This window comes from Protopterus annectens, chromosome 3.part0 (assembly GCF_019279795.1).
Source record: "Protopterus annectens isolate FY-2018-M chromosome 3.part0, PAN1.0, whole genome shotgun sequence".
NCBI lineage: Eukaryota > Metazoa > Chordata > Ceratodontiformes > Protopteridae > Protopterus > Protopterus annectens.
In genome coordinates, this window is record NC_056731.1 from 1869449658 (window position 1) to 1869465401 (window position 15744).

Below are 15744 nucleotides of genomic sequence, written 5' to 3' on the forward strand. Positions count from 1 at the left end.
AAGATAGAAAACAGGGATATGGCACAGTTATCACTTGCACAGGGTGTTTGTGGGGGCAGGAAGCGTAGGCTGATACAAAAGGTTGGTGAATGTGGATATTTGGATAAAGTAACAAATGGCCACTGAGACAGCATGAGCTTTAAGCCTCATGACTGAACCATGTAAGTGTTGTGTGTGTGTCTGTATGTGCCTGCCAGGTGAAATTGGTGTGTTAGTGTCTGTATGTGCCTGCCAGGTGAAATTGGTGTGTTAGTGTCTGCAAGAACACAGCCAAGCTCTGCTAGCTCTACATCTTGGTATGTTGGACAGGTGTGAGACATGCATGATGGAAGTGGCAGTTCATCATACCCAGCCATGAGAACTGGCTCTGCCAGGAGTCACACTGACACATCCATCCCCACAGTCAGGTGCAGTGCTACTACCTGAACTTGACTGATGTCTGCTAGATGAGCTCTCTTCACAAGGATGCCCAGGACCATGACTTCATGGCCTGCCACATCTGGGTGTGGACACCTGAACCTGTGACAGAGCAGTGGAAGTAGTGCCATAATGAGAACATGATCGGGCATGGCCATGTTGACTAACATCAGATAATGTAGCTGACCTATGCTCATGTGGATGCTGTCCCCCTCCCAGCAGATGTTCCTTCACAGACACCACCCATTCCAACTTTTCATTCATCCAATCTATTGAATCAGCAACACGGTGGAGGCAGTCACTCACGTCAGCCTGTGCCACATCTGCAACCCTAAGCATTTCTCTGCAGGACCTTTCGGAACATGCCTGCACCTCCATGGTGGCCCTAAATATGCATCGAGTGGCAAAGGAAGACAAACCTCGAACAGGTGGAGGATGGACAGCAGACCTCCTCTGAGCACCCCTAAAAACCCTCCTGCAAGGCACCTCACCCACACTTTGTCTATGGCCAGAGTCAGCAGGCACTGAAGCCACAGTAACCACACTACCCTGATTGAGCATCTCACCTTCAACCTGTCCAGTATCTGAGGAGTCACTGCAATTGTTTGGTGTAGGCCTACTGGCTGCATCTGATGGAATTACAGGGGATGGCTGAATGACAACCTCTGTGTCAGATTCAACCTGTGCACCCCCAGGCTGTGTCTGTGTTTGACCACCATAATCAGCAGAGTCTGACAATGCTCTGACATCAGGTGGTAAGAGTCCTACACTTCACTGTCAGGATCACCTGTGATAATAAGCAACAAACACAGGAAATAAATGAATATCTGCACTACTATAGTCCAATATATGCTAACAAACTAACAGTGGTACCACTGTTGCAGACAGTACAGCAATATACACAACAGTCCTGACACCCACATGACTCATATGGATAAAATAAATATTTATGAGAACTGCTCATCAGTACTGACATAAAAACATTTGGATTACCACGTGCAGATGATTCTATGGTTCATATGGAGGATGGTCCTGGAAGAAGTTAAGCAAAAGGTAAGGACACCATCATCACAGTTCACAGTAACACAGGATTAAAACTTTTTGCCTTTTATATGTCTATTAATACTTTTAACAAAAACTTGGATGACATGTCAACCCAAGCCCATGTGTAATCAACTAGAATGTGTTGCTAACTGTATCAATGTATAACTGTCCCCCCAAAAAAATAATGTTAAACAGAACTCATGTATTGCTGTCAATATTTTTAATCTATAACTGTCCCCAAAAAATAATGTTAAACAGAACTTATGTATTGCTGTCAATATTTTACTATACAAGAAGTATTTAACAATTGAGATAGGTAAGCCTACTCAGAAGCTCTTCCTGGGACATATTTGTCCTCCCTGAAACAGCAGCACCAACATCAATCACATGCTTTTGTGCACTTTCCACTAAGCTCTCTGGATCTCTGACAGTGGGGAGGAACTCTTCATTTGGTGTCCATGATGGCTGTGTAACAGGCCCCCCAGTAGCCATCAATTCACAGGCCACTGCAGCTGCTGTCCTCTGGGCCAGTGAAATAATTTCAGTGGCCCCATGAGACACCTGATCATATGTCCTGCGCTGGCCACCTACTGCATTTACATCAGCCAGTATTTGCTGCCAGATTTGCATTCTGCCAGGCATAGCCCCACGTCCTCTCTCAAGCAGAAAGGCACCATGTCACCCAAATGCTTCGACAATCAATTCATTGTCAGGGTCACTGAAGGAGAGTTTGCAGGAATTGGGACACCTGGGTGCCATAGTCTTCGGTGATATAAAACACAAAAGAAAGATAATGCACATAAGTATCCCATAAATAAAAGTCCTGCTTAGATATAACATATAAAAGGTAGATTTTCAATATTACCCACTGGAGAAACAGAAACAGTCAAGATATTCAGATATAAAAAAGGATTTATGTGGTTGTAACATTTTACAGTCACACATAAAGCAAGATTGGATTGAAAACAAGGACAGTAACAATAGCAAAGCAAACCTCTGTACAAACAATTTTGTTTGTGCCAACACACAAATGGAACTTTGCTCCCCCATCCCCAAAAGAGATAAATTATACATTTTGCTAACAAACTATCAGTGAACTGCTAAGAGTGCTATAAATCAAGCTGTCGCAAAAACATGTACACATTTACAACAGAACATTCAATTTTGTGCAGTTGCCAGTCACCTCTATCTATGGTGTACACTCCCCTAGAGGTGTCTGTGGGCCGTCCTAGAAGGCTAACACCCCTGTGTCATTGACAATATAGGACATTTACATTTCAATGAAATGACAATAGAGAAGTTTAAAGAGAAAAACAGTTGTAACATTAGCACTTGTGATGACAGCTAAGGCTGTGCATCTGAGAAACTAAAATGCCCTGACAAAAATGCCCATGCCATCAGTAAACTTCTAAGAAATGCATACAGATAAAAGTAGCATTTCCTAATGCATATTTATATTGTTTACCATAAATATGTTGAAACACATTTGTGCGAGTGTTCGAATACCAAACTTAAATGTTGAAATTTGAAATAACTTTTCCCCCTAATGTCGAACATAGTAAAATTGGAGTTTGACATTTGCTATTTCCGGGAGTTTTTGTGCAAAAACCCATTTGCCTCTCTGGACATAAAACTGGAACAGAGTTTTGTCATTGCAGATTCAGTACAACAATTTCCTACATTATGAAACCTGGAAATCTGCCTTTCGCACAAGTGTCAGTTGAGCAGATGTGTGTATGTATGTATATGTATATATATATATATATATATATATATATATATATATATATATATATATATATTGTTTTTGTAGTGATGTGGGCATATCCAATATATAACTGAAAAATTCAATCATACCTTATCAAAGTTAGTAGCCTTCTGTGCAGATAAATCCCAAAGTAGTATCTTCTTTTGTGTTATCCACATAAACAAATCTCCTCACCTTCATGTTCCCTAGCTCACAGTTCCCTTCTTATAGTTTAGTTTCAGGGCTCTGTGAGCATGATAAAGGTGAAAAATGATGTATGAATTCATTAGAATTGTTGAATCCCAAATACTTGGCTCCGAGTAGCTGATGTAAATGTAGTGCAGGCACTCCCTCAGTGTTTGTTGCTAATGGATTGCAACTGTGAATGATTACTGGTAGGGAGAAGGAAAACACAACAGCAATTCAGACTCCCTTACCTCCAGTGAGTGTGTCAGCTAGGTTAGACTTAATAAGCACAGAAGTAATTGTATCAAGGTTTTAAATATGTCAGCAGCACAATTTTCAGTTTCTGTTCAGTAACATCCAATTTCCCCTTCATTTATTGACAGCTGTATATTGTCATTTAATATCCTCACATATTTTAAGGACAATGATGCAGAATGCCTTACAGATTGCATGTCTCAAGATTACTGCTCAGATAAGAGAAGAATGAGTAACAGACAGAGATAAGACAGAGCTGTATTTCTGCAAGCGGTAGTCATAAATATTTGTGTGATCACTCAGTGCACTATATCTGAAATTAATACATGTACAAACAACTCAGAAGTGTACAACTGTCATATGTTGTGTTAATACTGTGGATGATGTTGCAGTTGCTTGTATGCACAATGATTTTCATTCTTTGCTGCAAAGCTGTTTCCGTGGCAAAGATGGATAATACACCCTTACTGTGTTTTGAAGGTTCATTGGAGTGCGAGTTCAAATCCAGACTTGTGTAAAAATATTTCATTTGTACCAACATACATTTTGTAGTGTTTATTTAATAGATTTCTTTCTCCTAATTTTCCTTATTTATGTATCTGTTATGGCCAGTATTTTTGCAGTGCATGGCTTAGTGTAAACAGCAGAAATGGAGAAACCCAGTAAATTTCATGTTTAGCTTTGCTTATCTCATTTGCTCAGCATTTAACAATGCACAAATCTGGACTAATGGCCCACACAGGAGGCAGATGGAACATCTACAGAGGGCGTATACATTGTGAATGTTAGAAAGGATACATTGTTGCATTTTTTGCTTTATTTATTTTTCCCCTCGCACACCACCATTAAATGATGTTGTGTGGTGTCTAGCAAGCTTTCCCAACACCCGCAGTCATTGAACACCTGCAGAGAGGAAGCAGACGGTCAGCAGTTTCAAAACAGATACATTGTGTCATCTGTGTGTTGGGCACCATGCAAACACAGTAATGGGTACTGTGTGGTGGTTAACACACAGAAGTTAATAATGAACAGGGAAATATCCAACTGTTATTTAACTATTCCTGTGGCAGCAGGTGTAAATGTATGGCTGTAATACAGATGGTCCTGGGTTCTAATGTAGGAAGTGCAACTTATTATACTGTTGTGACATTTCAGTTTATAGTAATGAACAGGATAATATCCAAGTTTTATTTCAGTATTTCTGCGGCAACGGGTATAAGTTTAGGCTGCCATACACATGGTCTTGAGTTGTAATACAGGAAATTCCAGACATTTTTACTGTTGTTCCATTTCACATTATATTAAATATTACCTATAAAAATTCATACTTAATTATAAATAATAACTGTGCATAGCATTGGAGCTGATGTGAATTATATGTATGCAGGATAAGACGCCCTTAATTTATTTTGAAGGTTCTGGTGTATGACTGAGGGTTTACTGTCTACTTTGTTTCTGTAAGTATAATAATTCTGCCATCTGGACATAGATGGCCTTCACACCTAAGTAAGACAACTGCACAAATGAATGTGTATACAATGACCTTGTCAGGTCACACACATACATGGTTAACACCTCAGTCTGTCATCTGTCTTTATAAATAATTTATGAATATGCCTGAGAAGCACTTCTTTTGTGGAAAAGATGGGGAATCACCACTGTAGAAGAAAATGTTTGTGCCTTATGAATATGCATGATCCCACACTGTAAGAATCAATTTTGTTGGTGTATAAAGCCAATCCAAACATGTCAGAGCATGAAATTTATGCCCTCAGTACATGTCTCTAAAGTGAAATCACCTAATAGGCCCTTAAACTAATGCCAAGTGTCAGATTAACCTCCCAGTTTCCAGAACTGCTTTCCTGCCTGTGTGGCACTGTTGCTGTCTGCTCAACATCATGCAAATGTGGTTGGCATCATTGCATGGGTTTGCATGCTACCAGTAAATGGGATGACAAGAATTAGTGGGAAAATATTATTTGCTATTGCACTGCTTTGTGATTAGACATGTCTGATGTTAGAGGGGAAGGTGCTCAGTTTAGGGTGCAGAGGTGGGGGTATTCGGGAGTTCAGAATCTTTATTGGACTCCTGGTAAAGCAGCACAACCAAAGGCATTTGCAGGGGAATATATCGGCTCCAAGTACAAGTCTGAGGCTTGGAATAGTTTGGCCAAGGCTGTAGCCAGTGCAGCTGGCATCCCATGCACTGGAGAACAGTGTAGACACCACTTTAATGACCCAAAAAGGTGCAAGAGGGATACATTCAACTGGTGGTTGGATGAGTTTCAAACTAGCAACATCCCACAGTTGTGTAAGTATGCTAATAAAGATAATTTATAATCTATAGAAAGCTAAATATAGGCAATCCTGATATACATTATGCTCTTCTTTTCTTTTCACAGCTAATTCTGAAAAACTGCAAATAGGCAGGCCCATGTTGATAGTCTAGAGAGACTGATGGAAGCAAGTGGTATATATGCAGCAGAAGAGAAGTGTCATTGTAGCTTTAAAATATAAAGAAAAGTGTTTTCTTTTCTATGCAGTAGTAGAAAGTAAGCATGCATCTCCTAAGTGTAAAAGCAAGTATGCATGCATCAGTCTGTAGCAGAAGCCAACTTTAGGAGTTAAGACTGTAGTCAGAGGTTATGGGTTCAAATGCCATGAGTAATAAGTATAAAATACTGCAATTCTTTATTAATATTACATTAAATTCTACACAAGTGGCATAATACCCTGCTATTGACTTTAATTTGTACAATTGGACCAAGCGTATGTGTGATATCTGCACAGTGAAAGGATTACTTTGAGCAATCCATAGTTATAGTTTATAGTTGTTAGGAAGTGTACTTAAATGTAAAACCTCAGATAAAGTAGTATTTTGATAATGCATTTATGTCAGATATGATGGTATTAATTTTATCTGTTTTTTTTTTCTCTCAACCCAAACCTTCTCTTTTTTATTTTCTAGTATGTCATCAAAATGTCTCCATCTTATCCATCTGTAACAAATTACTAAATGCTTCACAGTACAGTTTACCATCACATTGGTTCAGCCTGAGCCCACTATACCAGCTGTGGCACAGATATCCAGCACATCTGGGACCCAACCTGACAGTACTGCCTCTGCTGCCCCTGCACTACCTGCATCCACAGGTAGCACTACCCTGGCAGCTGGTGCTGTGGTACCCTGCATGAGAACTGGAGGAGATGATTTAATCACCTACCAACAGATGCCAGGGTTGATGCAGAGGCTCATGCACAGCACTATTGCTGTATGCATGGCCCATAGGAGGAGAAGACATCAAGCACTCCAGCAGCAAGTGGAATAAGGGGACAGTGATGATAGTCCTGCAGACGAGGACTAAATTCTCACTGTCCCCATGTTTGATGGGAATGGGCTTGCACTGCTCCCTCCCTTTCTCCCAATCTTGGTGTCCCCAACACCCCCCAGCTATACTAAATTACTCAATTTTTACCAATTTTGAGGTCCAAATAATATGAGGTGTCACGATTCCTGAGTGGCACCCCTTAATTTCCGGATTTCCCAACTTTTTTATTTTAAATCCTTTTTCAATTTTTTGAGCTGACATCATCACATGTCTGATGATGGCAACTCCGTGAAATGGCCTGCCATCCTGTCGGAATTGAGATCAAGGGCTCAACAGCATAACTTGTGTGCATTTCCGGCTGCTCCAGCCAAGCAGCGAGGCTGTTGAATGTAGCTGCAAGCAGGAATGGAACAATTGAACAAAGCTGCAAGCAGGAATGGAACAAGTGAATGTAGCTGCAAGCAGGAATGGAGCAATTAGCTGTTAATGGTGGTTGAACTTCCAGGAACCGAACAAGCCATGAGGCTGTTAATGGAAGGAAAAGTGCAAGCAAGACTGAGGAGGTATTATGTTGCACTGATGATTATTTATTGTATTAAAGCTGTTTGGTCATTGTATTATACTGCTGAGGAGTGATGGTTATTTATTGTATTAAGCTGCTGTGTGTGTGTGTGTGTGTGTGTGTGTGTGTGTGTGTGTGTGTGTGTGTGTGTGTGTGTGTGTAAAATGCCCCAGATGAATATATTTGGTGGCTACAGGTACTCAGGGTCAAACCTTGTACCTTGAGTCCAGGTAACAAGAGCCTAAATTCCCTACCTACCACCCACCACTTATTTTTGTTCTGTTCCTCATAAAATCTGTGGTTTTCTGAATTTTTGTGGAAAATCAGTGGATTGAATTCACTAAATGACAGGCATTTGAATTTCAGACTTCATATTCTTCAGAAAATACATGGTAACACAAACCTTTTATTCTAGCAATTTTCTAAGTTTATAAGATCAGTATTTTTAAATTTACCCCATTTTCTGGGCTGCATTCCACCATTATTGGCTTTGTCCAGGTGTTTTGTGCTAAGAGGTTGAGAACTATGGTGAAGAGTGAGAACTGAATTCACTAAATGATAACCATATAAGGTTCAGTCTTCCTGTCTTTCAGAAAACTGCTGATTTGGCATAGTGGTATGTTGCTCTGCCTGCAGTGCACAGGGTCCTGGATTCAAGACTTGGCAGTGAAATGCATGGTGGTATAACGTTTTATTCTAGCAACTTTCCAAAATTATACAAGCAATGTTTAAAATGTGTCCCTGGTTTTTGGGATCCCCCCACAATAAATTTTGGCTTTTTCCAGATTTCTTGTGCTGCAAAGTTGAGAGATACAGGTCAGTGTCAAGTGGATTTTAGAAGGAACTGAGAAGAGAAGTTTAGTGTTGCTTATGCTGAGTCTGCTTGCATTGTTAATAGCATAACAGGTTAAATGCTTGCTTTTGATGCAGAAGGCTGTGGGTTTTAGTCCCACAGTATAGAGATGCTTTGCTGATACTGCAGTGTGTTGTACTTTTAAAGGGGGTGGATGTAACAAGTCAAGAGTGTAGCTACAAATACAATAGAAGTGCAAAAGTGTCATGCACAAGGGCATATGTGCCTCAGTGGAAAGAGCAAAAAATATAATTAACCAAGTTCAGGAACAGAAAATCAGAATTATTATGTTCTGTGCTGCATTATAAGAAAAATATTTTAAACAAGTACAGTACACTTTCCAGTATTCAGAATAAAACACATATTTTTCCACTGCATACAGTGAAAAGGCAAGAGTGACCAGTTAACAGTACCTGGATTACAGTGATAGTTTTGATGCTTCAGGATGACTGTAGTAGAGGTTCTGTCAGTACTTGGACTAAAAATTGGAAGTTTTAAAACTTGCAGTTCACCTAGTTTATTTTGTTGTGCATTTACAGATATTGAGTTGGTCTGATAACATAAATCAGAGTAAGTCGAGCAAGAAACTGAAATTGAAAATAAGTTCGAGAAGCTGTGCAAGATGCCCATGGCTTACACTGCTGTCATTCTATTTATATGAAGTTTTATATATATATATATATATATATATGTGTGTGTGTAAGTACACTTTTATGATGGAAATGTTTTAATTGGGCAGTTTTGTCATTATTGGTTCATGCATTTTTGTTTCATTGCTTACTGGAAAAATTAAAATGCGCTCTAAGTCTAACAAGTGTGCTGTATTATACAAGGAAAATGATTTAATAAAGTCAGGAAGGTATATCAAAAGAACACATGCATATTTCTTGTTTCGTGTGCAATGGGCCTATGATTTGAAAACAGCCCAAAGGTAATCTTTATCCACCACTGAGCAGATGCATTTTCTTTGGATGTGGCGTGGGTTTCAGTGCTGTTTCAATGAATGTGAGTTTCAAGGTCAGAGAAGTTTTAATGCTAAGTCAATTTTCATTGTGAGACAGTATTGCTTTGTTTAGCAGATGTCTATTCATGTTTGTGCATTGTGCTATAAAATGTAAAATAAAATCCAAATAATCATTGTAGAAGTAAAGCGGTATGCACATTAGTGTTTATGGTAAATGAGGTGAAATAGCCAGGTAATGGGGCATTGGAATGGTTGCAGGGGGACTCTGGGGCCACATTTTGGTTGTCTGTTCTTTAGTTTGCATTTGAAAGTTGGTATCCCACAATCCCACTGGAGTAGGTGGGGCTCTGTAATTAAGTAAGCACATTTTATGTTAATCAGCATACAGATTTGTATCTGTTTTTCAGGGGCCTTTGTCCAGAATTTTGAAGTTTCCAGGTTGAGAGGTATGGTCCCCAACCTTTTGTGTTCCTCACCATTCACATGTCTTGTCTTGTTTGTCATATTTGTTTGCATTTGCTTCCTCACCTACCCAGCTTACTTGACCTAGAAATGCACCCCTTACCCAACATTTCTCGCTTACTAAAATGTTTAAAAAAGGGCACTTGTCCCACAAAAAAAATGTCATCCCATACATAGCTCTCCATTTCACACTTCTTCTTGACACACTTTTTTGGTCCAGTTGGCTATACAACATGATTGCATTTTTGTCATCCCTCTTTGTGGGGGTCAAAAAAATCCCCACCTTTGCCAGTAATCCAGAATGGTACTACAGTACCAGATGCTGGGGTAGTTTTACCTGAGCATGCAGGTAATGCAGGGGCAGCAGAGGCAGTATTTCCAAGTTGGGTCCCAGATTTGCTGGCTTTCAGCTAATATTCTGTACATATTATTTTACACTGTTGAAATTGATAGCTATGATTCTTTCCAACCTCCCTCCTGCACATTCCTATATTGCTTTCCCTTTGTTCTTCCCCAGCTTGCCATCCCATTTCACTGTTTTCTCTACCCCATTTTAACACCTATAATCTGGTCCAAAAATAGAATCACACAAAACTCTCAAGTAACAATATAACCAATGGAGCCCTTCAGTTTTTAGCCTCTGTGTGCCAAACGGTGAACTGCTCTTCTGTGGTGGGGTTATCTCCATGCAATACCACTTAAACATGCTGTGCTACATTAGCACACACGAACACATGGTGAATGTAGTGTAAAGAGTGATTTAATTGCCCTATCACTACTAATTTAAAAGTGTTATATACACCTGGATTTGAATCCTATATCATCTGGGCTCCAAAAGAAATGTGTCACTGTTTTTATACCTGCTGCCTCAGAGTCAGCTAAGTAGTAGGTGTTTCATACACTCAGTACTGAAAAATGTCATAATTTTAGCAATGAGGCTCATGTTTGCACACTGCTTAACTGTGTGCAAACAGGAAAAGCAGTAGAAATGTGTATCTTGCATGTGCAAACACTTTGACAACCATTTCACAAACCTGTTGCTCGGTGGTGCACCATGCAAAATTGACAATAGCACGTATTACTTTGGTTTACTGTCCATTTAGTGCTCATGCCATGAAATTACATGTAGAAACAAACCACGTGAATGCACTATGTAAGAAAATACATATTTTACAGTGCAGCCATTACCTTCCCCATGCACACCAACCTTGGTCTTTCAGTACTTGTTCACAAATATATCAATTACACTACAGAAATAAATAAACATTGTCTTATATACCATACACATATTTATAACGACAATACACATTCAGATTTTCCAATACTTGTAGTAATGTGGACATCTGTTTGCATGTAGTTTGTAAAGCTGTCTCTTATGGTATACCTGCAAATTGGAAACACAACCACCAAATATTACACATTGCACATGCACAACTTTATTATCTTAACAGTTGGACATGGCTAGCTATCTATTTTATGCAGTCTTCCCATCATCTTCTCTCCAACATCCACTGCTGATGTAATCTGCTATAACTTGTCTTGCTGCCTTGTAAAAATCAGACTTGTGCCACGGCGTTTGTGTAAAATACTGAGTTCTCTAGTCAGTGCACTTAAGTAGAGGTTCTGTTCTCACTGCAGTCAACTGGTGTGTGTGTGTGTGTGTGTGTGTGTGTGTGTGTGTGTGTGTGTGTGTGTGCGCGTGCACGCACGTGCTTGACAGAGAGAGCATTTTCCTGTGGGACACTGCCATTATCATCTTCTCCTTGCCAGATACTACAGATGTCATTACCTATATACTGTTGTCTGACACACACCAAGTCAGACTTCTGCTGTGGAGTTTGCCTTAAATAGAGTTTTCTAGTCAGTGTACTTGGGTAGGGGTTCTTTTCTCACTGCAGTCAAGTGGTGTGTATTTGTGCACTTGCTTGCCATTAGAGAGAGCATTTTACACCAGCCTGGAGCACACTGCTATTGCTGTCTTCCTCTCACCAGGCTCTGCTAATGTCATCAGCTACAGCTGATTTGCAGGATTTGCAGATGTGCCATATTTCCATTAAGGCAGAGTCAAAGACTGGCCTGTAGGTCAGGTACAATTCCCCTCATCCTGTATGATACAGATTACAGTAACAGGGCTTTCAGTCTACCAACATACATCATGGCATGGTTTGTAGGCCCTTTATTTTCTTGGTGTTCTCTCCAGCTGCTGCAGGTGTCTGGTGAGGTACATGCAAAAGGGAGCACTATACTTGTGTTCTGATGTGGGTCAAGTACAGTGCTGTTTATAATATCTTCGGATCTGGATAAGATGGCCTGACTTATGAGTTGCATGCTGTAGCCTTTCGATACCACTGTAGAAACTTGGTGGTCGAAGTTCAGATTGCTCTCTACATGTGTTCCCAGGTCTTGATCCACTAGGTTTGAGCATAGGTGTGGTGTTGTCAGTGCTGTAATTAGTAGGGAATTCTACTTTGCAGAAGGCAAACATAATGACACAATTTTGCATTTATTTGTAGACCATTTGGTTTTGGCACCAATCATTTGTCCATGTTAGGCCCTCCTGTAATATATTAACATCATTGGTGGACTCGGTGATTGCACCCAGTATGCAATAACCAGAAAACATGGTAGGATGTATACTTTAGCCTGGACTGTTGAGAAATAGAGTCCAAACAGTAAACGGCCTGGCACAGATCCTTGGGGTATGCCAATGGTGACAGCTCTACTGGTAGAGGTTGATTCATCAACTTTCACAGTATGTGTTCTGTCAGTTAGCTAATTTAACCATCTAGTGATGTAAGGGTTAATCACCAGCTGGGAAAGTTTCTCAGTGATACCTGAGTGGGGGATTGTGTCCAAACCATAGGCCATATCAAGAGAGGTGATATGTGCTGTCTTACTTTCATTCAGGCCTATCGCACAGAATCAGTGAGCTGTGACAGCATCACAGATCGCCTATAGTGTGACTGTAGAATATGCACCTTCCTGCCACGGTTGGATACACACTTCAACACACCCTCCAGATAGAATATCTTCCCATAGAAGGGTGTACATCAACGTGTGTGTGAGTGTGTGTGTGTGGGGGTGGGCAGCACCTGATGCTTGCATGTATAGACACATCCTGACTGTCCTCCTCTGAAAGGTAGACAAATATGTAATTATGGGCCTTTTCTAAATGGACACTGGTAATATCCCTGCTGTGTGTAAATGACGTGTGATTTGTTAATGATACATCCATGTCTGTTACATCTGTCAGATGCTCTCAAAGAAGTCATCTGGGGCATGCATGATGACAACACTATTATCCTGTGGAACTTGACCAGGTCAAGGCATTTCACATAAATTTCCACTGAGGTATTCAGTCAACACTGTCAGAAGTGGCCATAAACACCTATATCACCAAGTGGATAGACCACTGGATCAGATTGGTGACATCTGAATATGTTGAAATGGTGAAGTAATCTGTATCTTGAGTCCAGTGATCAGGTCTGTATATCAGGGCTGTCTGCTAGGCTCTTTCCTGTCCATTATTTACATCACAGACATCAAGAATGACATACACATCCTGTGTTCAAACAGCTGTGTCTGGAGGTATTCAGGTTGTGGGCAATCATTAGGTTCATAGGTAGGTACTAGGCTATCTGCCCAAGGGCATTTTTAAGCCTAGCCAGAGTGTGTTGGCTTTTGCCGGCCCATTGATTAATTAACTGAACCTCTGTCAAGCAGAGCCAATGAAGTGATCCCAGGGGTGTATTTTCTGTTACCCATCCACTTGTCACGGTTTCTCTTGAAGAGTGTTAGTGAGGGGTTCTGCCTAATGTAGTTAGGAATTTTGTTCCAAAGCATAGGGAGTCTCTGTGACAGGAATATATCCCTCCAGCATGTTCTATTTATTGTTGTGGTGAGGTTAACTCACTAGAGCACGTGGCTCACAGTGACTTTGATTTCTTTAGGTGGAGCATGTCCATCAATTCTGAGTTGGACATGGCTTTGTAAGTCAGGCAGAGATCACCTCTGAGTAAGCGATACGCCACTGAGTACAGCTGGAGTTTTTTCAGTCGGGCTGCATAGGACATATATTTGAGGCCAGTAATCCTCTTGGTGAGGTACTTTTCTGGTCTTTCCAGCTGTTGTAAGTGTCTTGTGAGGTACATCCCAAATGGGGCATTGTACTCTATGATGGGTCTGATGAGTGATGAGTAGGGGGGCACTATAACCTCTTTATTTCTAGATGCGAACCTGTTCATAATTAGATGGGCCACATAGAAGGATTTCCTAACTACTTTGGCAGTATGATTGTCAAAGGAGAGATTACTATCTACCTGGGTCCACAGATCTCTTATTACCTCTTCAGTATTAAGGGGGCTGCCGCCTATGTGGTAATTCGTGGGTGTTTTGTTTTTCCCAAATGGGATGACTATGCATTTTTTTGGCATTTAGCTTGAGGCCATGACTTTGACACCAGGTGTCTGTCTCATTAAGGCCTTTTTGAAGGATGTCCATGTCAGCCGGAGAGTTAATTATGGCTCCCAGTTTGCAGCCATCGGCAAACTTGATTAGCCATAGTCCTCCTGTGTTTGCCTGTACTTATGCCGAACAGTAGGGGTCCCAGAACCGAGCCTTGTGGGACACCACTTGTGACTGGTTTAGATTCGGATCTGTAGCCCGGTATTCTTACCGTGTGAGTTCTGTCTGTAAGCCAGTTGGCAACCCATCTTGTGACGTAGGGATTTGTGTTCAGGCTGGTGAGTTTTTCTATAATACCTGAGTGAGGAATGGTGTTGAACGCCTTGGCGAGATCAAGGTAGGCTGTGTGAACCACCTTTCCCTCATCTATGGCCTTGGTGACTGTCTCAAAGAAGTCAACCAGGTTTAGTAGGCATGATCTGCCCTTAACAAAGCCGAACTGGGTCGGGTCAAGTGTTTGGAGGTTCCCAATGTCTTTGTTAATGAGTTCCATGATGATGCGCTCCATAGCCTTGCAGACCAGGCTAGTCAGGCTTATGGGGCGATAGTTACCAGGGTCAGTTGTGGCCCCTCCTTTGTGGAGCAGAATAAATGTTGCTGTGCATCATTCTATGGGCACGTAGCCTGTGGAGAGGCTGAGGTTGAACAACATGTTTAGGTGGGAGGTTAGTTCGTTCTGTAGTTCATGCAAGATGCAGCCTGGGTCACCATCTGGCCCCATTGATGCTGTGTTTTTGGCTTTTGAAAGGGCTTTCACCTGTGCTTCTGTGATTTCTGGGATACTACACATTTCCAGTATTGTTGTGGACCCTTTTGAAGGCAAGAGGGAGGTGAAGTTTGCACTGAATCTATCTGCCAGGATGTTGGCAATATCAGTAGGTTCAGTATATTTTGTGCTAATTGACACTAACTCAGAGCATATCTTGCGAGTTGCCACTTTGATTCTTGACATAGCTAAAGAAGGCTTTGTGGTTATCTTTTGAATCCTTGGCTGTTTTTCTTTCGAAGTTAGCCTTGGATAATTTTATGAGGGACCTTAGTTTCTTACTGATACTGATCAGGGATGTCTTTCCTTCTTGAGATTTGCTTTTTTTCTGAACTAGTTTTCTGCTCCTGTTGTATAACCTGTTTATGGCAGGGGTCCACCGGGCTGGTTTCCTTCTCTTAGGTGAGTGAGTCTTGGTCTTGTTAGGGATGGCACGATCCATGCATCCTTGTAGGTGCTCATAGAGTGCAATTGTAAAGGATTCTGCATCTTGGTCATTGTTATCCTTTAGCATGGAGGCTGTGAAACTTACCACCTCTGCCTTAAGTAAGGTGAAGTTTGCTTTAGAAAAGTTTTTCACTGTGGTTTCCTTGGTTGGGGGTGGTGGTGACTTTAGTTGTGATATTAGTATAATACAGACAGTATCAACACACACCAAAGATTGCTGCCACAGCCATGACAACATATGAGATGAA

At 40.9% G+C, this 15744-nt stretch overlaps 1 long non-coding RNA gene across 1 annotated transcript in view; it reads left to right on the plus strand.

Annotated features, from left to right (window-relative positions):
* Nucleotides 1-15744, plus strand: part of LOC122797328 — a 139861-nt gene that overhangs the window by 86706 nt on the left and 37411 nt on the right. The window contains exon 2 of the long non-coding RNA XR_006364073.1: nt 6618-7541. This is a non-coding gene — a long non-coding RNA (uncharacterized LOC122797328). The remainder of the gene's footprint in view (nt 1-6617; nt 7542-15744) is intronic.